The sequence below is a fragment of the Otolemur garnettii genome, unplaced genomic scaffold, assembly GCF_000181295.1.
Source record: "Otolemur garnettii isolate 467f Iridium unplaced genomic scaffold, OtoGar3 scaffold00086, whole genome shotgun sequence".
NCBI lineage: Eukaryota > Metazoa > Chordata > Mammalia > Primates > Galagidae > Otolemur > Otolemur garnettii.
This window is the reverse complement of record NW_003852481.1, coordinates 2,265,178-2,272,347: the sequence shown is the minus strand read 5'-3', so window position 1 is coordinate 2,272,347 and position 7,170 is coordinate 2,265,178.

Below are 7,170 nucleotides of genomic sequence, written 5' to 3'. Positions count from 1 at the left end.
AAAAAAAAAAAAAAAAAAAGAAAATGAAACTCCTAGTTTGCCATTTCTTGGCAAACAGGAAAGCAAGTTTGAGTGTAGGCTGGATGATTAATTCTGACTACAAAAGAGAAAAGAGAGTTATTTCGGCATAGTAGGGGCAAAGAGCATCTCCTCATACTCCACAGCCAACATCACAGTCAGCAGAGACATTAGAAACACAGCACAGGCAGCACCCCTGAGGTCCCCTGGAAATGAAAATCTGACTCCCTCTGACAAGTTAAGAACCCCAACCCGCTAAAGACCAAACTGAGAGCAAAGAATCATTTTTTGTTGTTTCGAGGAAAGTAAAAGTATATTTTGGCTTATGAATCCCAGGAAGTAGACTGACTAATTTTAACTTGTCAATATATCCCCATTTTAAGCACAAGGTCTGTTCACATTTCAGAGAAGATAAATCTTCTCGCTTACCGGTATCTCTGCAGAGGAAGTTTGTATCATCTGCTATTTTTCATCTTGCTCTCTCTTCAACTTCCCTCATCTCTGCCTCCTGGTCCTCGGAACTCTCTCTCTAACACTTTCTTTCTGCTCTAGGATATTTCCCCACTTGTAGCCCTGCAGTTCACTGGGTGTTCCCCAACTCCGTGTACTGGCACCTCAAGCTCTTCCTCTCCCTCTCCGTCCATGGCTGCTCACCCACTGACATTTGAGATTCAGCCTGGCAGCCTCGCTGAAGCCTCACCAATATATATCCAGCAGAACTGGCCACTTCCTCCTGACTTCTGCCAGAGTACCTAAAATGCCTTATTGGAATTAGAGGTTTACACGTGTGTCTCTGCTTAGCAGAATTACCTTTAAAATCTCAGGGCTTGATGCAGAGAGCAGCCCACAGCAGGTGCCCAGTGGTGCTCGTAGGGCTGAACAGAGGGATTGCCAGGGTTAGAGGCAGCAGTCAGGTTGAGAATGAGTGACCTTTCAGCCATAGACTTAATTTTTTAATTTATAAAAAAAAATGTATCTCTCACAGTTCTAAAGGCTAGGACGTTCACTATCAAGGCCCTGGTGATACCAAACTTTGATACTGGACTTCCAGGCTCTTGGTCTCGATGGTTCGAAGAATGAAGTGATGGACCACAGGATCAGCAGTAGGTCAAGTTTTATTTAACAAGTATTACAGCTCTCCCAAAGAACCAAACCTCCTCGCTCACCTGCTCTCTCTTGGAGGTCTGTGTTTGGGCTCTCTGCTTAGGGGCTTATATAGTGGCAGTTGTCCGATGAGCTTTCGGGTCTTGAAAACAGACCAATCAGGACCAGGTTTTGAAAATAGACCAATCAGAGATGCACTGGAGGAATTACCAGAAGTCTGTGTGAGGAGACAGCAGGGAGCCAGTGTCTTCCCCTGCTAGTGTCCAGCCAAATTCCTCCATTCAGCGCAACAGCAACAGGTCCAGGGCCAAGGTGGCCGGTCTCGGTGCCACCTTGTCCGGTATCACTGGCACCTGGTGAGGACATGGCAGAAAGCGAAAGGGCGTGAGAGTCCACGGACTAAATGAACAAATATCTCACCCTAAATAACTAAAGCTTATAGTCATAAGTACTCAGAAGGAGCCAGGGCGAATTCTATTCCCTGGAACGTGTGAAATATAACCATTTTTCAGACTCAGTATTTAAGAGCGGGGAAGGTCAGGTCAGCTTGCAGGCGTAAGTCCCCAAAGGTCAGACTAACAACCAATCAGCCTGTTTCTAGCTCTGGTCTTGTGACTCTCATCCCCCTCTTTTCTAAGTACAGGAGGCAGGTGCACAAGCGCATATCACTAGTCTATGGTGAGGTGTTTGGGGTTTGTAGCCTCAGTGATAATCGATACTTGGAGAAGTTCAGCCCTGCTGCTGTATCTCTCAGTTTCCATTTTTGTTACAAACTTCAGTCCCTCATAGACCAAGTTTTTGTTTTGTTTTCTTTTTCCCCTTTCCCTAACATTTTCCCTGGGTGTGATAATTTGCCTGGTAAACATGATACATAGTAACATCATATAAAATTCTGGGAATTTTTCATTTTCCTTAATGATATAAATTTTTAGGGGTCCTGTCTTTATCCCGTATCATTGTCAAAAGTATATGTAACATGACAGGACTCTTGTGAGCTTTCCAAGCAGTGCCGACGTCCTCCAGAGTACATACCAATCATCTCTCTATCCACGTTTAATTATGGTTCCCCTGGACATGTGGCCGTGCACACCCAGCTTCCTGCTCTGTGTAGTTACTCACTGAGCCATATTTTCAATCTATATACTCAGAAAAAAATTAGGCATCATTGGAAAACTACATGAAAGCTTTTGGGATAGTAAAGGCTGTTTTATGCACTAATGCAGTAATTGACACAATGTGCCTTAGTGAATTGAGAAAAACAATTTCCAAGATTTTCAATATTTCATTTGCTTCCAGGAAATCAGACAGGAGAAGAGCTGAGGTAATATGAACAAATGGATCTCTTAGATCTTAGCTTTCCTAAGATCAATATGATTGCCTAACCGTGTGAACACACACAGAAAATGTGCTCAAAGGGACAAGACCAGCTCTCTAAACCCTAAAGTGTTTTAGTTTCTTCCCTCAAGAAAATAACCTGTGGGGAAATTTTATTTCCTTCTTATGACTTCTCTCAAAGTTAATGTTTTACATACCAAGTAATACTTCTAACATGCATCTATTTCCAAATCCCAGGTTACCAAATATCAGGTGATTCTTGTATATTTTATGTTGTCTTGAAACGCTTTCACCATTTGAAACTTAGAAAGTCAATAAGTATCAAAGTAAGAGTGGTCCTTTGATGACTTTATAACATCACTTTCTCATTCCCTTAAAAGTACCACGGAATCCTTATTCTACAACCTCAGGGGAAATCCTCACAATCAATTCCTTTGAAATAATCCAAGCAGAGTTGATCATTCCACAAATATCTATTGAGCATTTACTCAGAATTAGGCACTAAGCCAAAAAAAAAAAAAAAATGGAGATAAAATGGTGACTAAAAGAAACATCATCCTTATTTTCGTAAGATTTACAAATCTGCTGGAGAGATTTGCCTAATGAAAACTCTGAGGGTTTGGATCCCAGTACTCTACTGAATTCATTCAAGTCAAGGCGATTACTGACTTTCACGTGGTGAATTCCCTGGCCAGCTTTAGGTCCATCTTAGCCTCCCAAAATCATTTGATACAGTTGATCACGCCCTCTTTTCTAAACATTTCTTTCACTGACTTCCGATTCCATCGTTTTAAATGCTCATGACTCCCAAATTTATATTTTCAGCCTAACCATTTTTCTAAATTTGACACATCTATGCCTATCTGCCTACTCCACACCCCCTCACGCAGCCAACAGGCATCTCCATGGCTGAGAAAGCTTCGTTACATCATCCCATTTCCTTGTTTATATCTTTTTATTGGCTTCCTACTACACTTAGAGTAAAATCCTTACCACGGCATATAAGGTGCGACACGATCCAGCCTTCCAGTCTTTTACTTTATAAGACTTTTTAGATGCCTACAGTCAAAAATTACATGAATGAAATGTTAATAATTCCTCTTAATGAAGGAAACACCAGTAATTACTCTAATTCTTTACATTTTTACCTTACAAATAAGATTTATTTGGCCAAAAATATTTTACCCATCTTACAACCTTCATAGATTTCAAAAAGACAGAAACTTCAAGACATTGTGCCAATACATAAAAACAAGTTATCTTCCACCTTTAGCCAAAAAAAACACACAATTTTTTTTAATATAATCTCAGGATATTATGGAGGTACACATTTTTGTCTCTTCTCTGCTTACCTTCCCTCCCATTCTCCTATTTCTTGAGATTTTGCTATACATTCCCACCCTGGGAGCTTGGCACTTGTGTCCCTCCACCTAGAATGTCGCTCACCTAGATGTCACCGTGGCTCTCTTCTTCAGCTCCTGTAGGGCTCTGTTCATGTCAATTTTTCAGAGAGTAGCCAGTCTGAAACAGCACTCCCTCCCCTCCTCTTTCTCTCTCTCCTCTTGGCCTGCTTTATTGCCTGGTTAGTTCTCTTTGCCCCTGACAGTGTGTGTGTTTGTGTGTATGTATTACATGTTCTTGCCTCTTAGGACATAAGGTTCAAGAGCACAGGAGTTCTTGTCTCATTCACTCTTGTCCCCGCAGTGCCTGGAATGATGAGTGCCTGGGACATTGGAAGTGCTCATCAGATATAAATTGCACAAATGAACGTAACGATAATCTGAAGGAAAAATAGAGTAAGATGTCATACATGGAGCTAACTTAGACTGGTGTCATTATGGACAGCAAAGGAAGCAAGTCCACATTCTGGTAAGTGTTCGTGAGTGATAAGGCCGGCCACACTTATGCAGACAGCAGTGACCCCCTCCCGACAACCGCACGCCCCTCTTCTGAGTTGGCCCACTGGTAGCAGACATAAAAGCTCTATTGATGAAAAATGTTTTTTTCATGGATAGTTTGGTTTTGCCTTTTCCCAGAGAAATGTGACCAGCAATATCTCATTTATCCGTGTAACAGATCTGTTAGGTAGTTGGACAAGGAAGATGAAAGGAAAAGGAAAAAGAAAGGAATAATACCAGTTTTGTCTTAGAAAAAAGGCGATGAAACGGAGACGTCTTGTGATATCCTCAGCATGATAGTGGTGGAGCTAGACATGTAATTGATCTTCCTCATTTATTACTTTTCTCTGCTTCCAGGACTTGAATGGGAGAAGAAAAAAGAAACGTTTGCCTGTCTATCCAGAGGAGATATGTTTTCTTGTGTACCTCCTCAGCCCTAACCACCACCTGTAATTCTGATCACGACTCCCTTGAGAGCTGCAGTGTAGGGTTGGAAAGTTACAAGAGGAAAGGGTGAGGGCTCTATGAGTATTTGTTGAATGAATGCACTCCTTGGGGAGAGAAAAGGGGATAAGAAAGGTTTTGCTGGCTCGGCGCCTGTGGCTCAAGTGGCTAAGGCGCCAGCCACATACACCTAAGGTGGCGGGTTCGAATCCAACCCGGCCCGCCAAACAACAATAACGGCTGCAACCAAAAAACAGCCGGGCGTTGTGACGGGCACCTGTGGTCCCAGCTACTTGGGAGGCTGAGGCAGGAGACTCGCTTGAGCCCAGGAGTTGGAGGTTGCTGTGAGCGTGATTCCATGGCACTCTACCCAGGGGGATAGCTTGAGGCTCTGTCTCAAAAAAAAAAAAAAAGAAGAAAGGTTTTGCTGTGTGTGTATATGGATGCATTCACATGTACACCCACACCAGGACAATTCCTAATGATTGGAGCCTATGTGATAAGAAGGAATTTAATTTATAGCATAAAAAGAACTGGAATTTACATAATTGGAATATGAAATTCAGTAGAAAATTGATCTCCATTTCTCTGGCCTCTGGGCTTTGATTCTCAGTGATCTTTCAACTATCAGACAGTTTCTATTTCTGTAAATGATATAATTTTTCAAAATTATAAAGACATTGTATCTGTCAAGTAACAACTGTATTGATACATCCCATTTAATTATCTATCTTATGATTTTCTCCTGGAGTCTGGGCATATGGAAAGGCCGCAATAACAGAAGGAGGTATCCATAGACTCGGCCCTCACAATTCCTCTAACCCTGCGTAACTAGGTACAAGTGGTCTTCAGAGGATGTCCTTGGTTGCGTTCACAAATGGAGCGCCCCTGGCGAGGGCACAGCCTCTGAAGTTTCTTTTTTCCTTTTGTGCTCCTGCATTGGACCGTGTGGCTAATGCTGTTGCTTCATTTATGCTTCTCTGTGTCGATCCTCTTTGTGATTCTCCCCCATTTCACTCTCATTTTTTCCTCCTCCTCCTCCTCCTCTTCTTCTTCTTCCTCTTCTTTCTTCCATAGTTTTTGGCCTGGGCCAGGCTTGAACTTGCCACCTCTGGTTTATGGGGTCGGCACCCTACTCCCTTGAGCCACAGGCGCCGCCCCTTGTCTCATACTTCTTGTCCTCTGACTACTTTTTCTGTGTTTTTGTTGGACAGTTTGCTCTTCCCCTTCTTTTCTGTGACCTGCTAGAGGATAGTGGCTCTTATCTGTAGTCTCTGGACATCGTATTCATGTCATAAGCTGCTCTGACCCAACTACCAGCATATAGTGTTTGAGAAATTAATTCTGCCTTGTTTCCTACTCGTTGGGAAAGAATGAGAAATGATGGGAGATGATGTTGAAGCTACTCGAAAGCTATTCCTGAACCCCTTTTCCGTGTCCATCTCCTGCTGCACATCCTGAAAAGCAGAGCCCTTGATTTCCCACTTGCCCCGGCATTTGGACACAGACAGCCCTGGCACCGGTTCTAACACAGGGGACAGCACAAGTCCTGCTGATGAAGATGGTGGGGTTCAGAAAAAGCTTCTACTTCCCCGAAAAAAGAACATAAATAAGGCTGATGTTTTTTTCTCCCTATCCTCCTCCTTCTCTGTTGAATGCAGAACTGACGGCTGGATCTGCAGTGTCCTCTCATAACCATGACTGAAAAGTTAGGAGAAGCACAGATACGTGGACCCGGACGTCACTGAGGGGCAGCACCGAGGCCAGCAGTCATCACAGAGACACTTCTTTCTTGTTCAGTGACAATCACAAATCTCTATCTGTAGGCAGTTTTTCTGCTCCTTGCAAGTGAAGGGAAGTTTAATTTCTGTTATTTAGAGGTGGTGAGTACACAGATACTTCCTTATAACCAGTCCTCAGTCCCTTTTAAAGAAAAAAGCCAGAGCTTTGTAAACTGAAGCTTTGATCACCATGGAAAAGTGAAGGGGCTTCTATTTTTTAATTGAGGCTAAGAGGAGGGTAGAGCTGATTCATCCAAGAATTTTAAGACTGGGAGGGTGTGGAACTATGAGAGTCTACAAATAGTGGGGCTGTGAGTGGCTGCTGCACAGTGCTTCAGAGAGGGCAGGACCTCAGATGGGCATGACCTTGTCAGCAAGTGCTCATTGTAAAAGACGTCTCTCTACCCACCCAGTGCACTGCTCAAAGGCCCAACGCCCAAAGGCAAATGAGAGACCTAAAATGGTGATAGAAGGAGCAAGCGGAGCTCTGGCCATCACTGAGCCCCCCTTCCCCACTCCCCTTCCCTTGGAAGCGCCTCTATTTTTTTTTTTTTTTTTTTTTTTGAGACAGAGCCTCAAGCTGTCCCCCT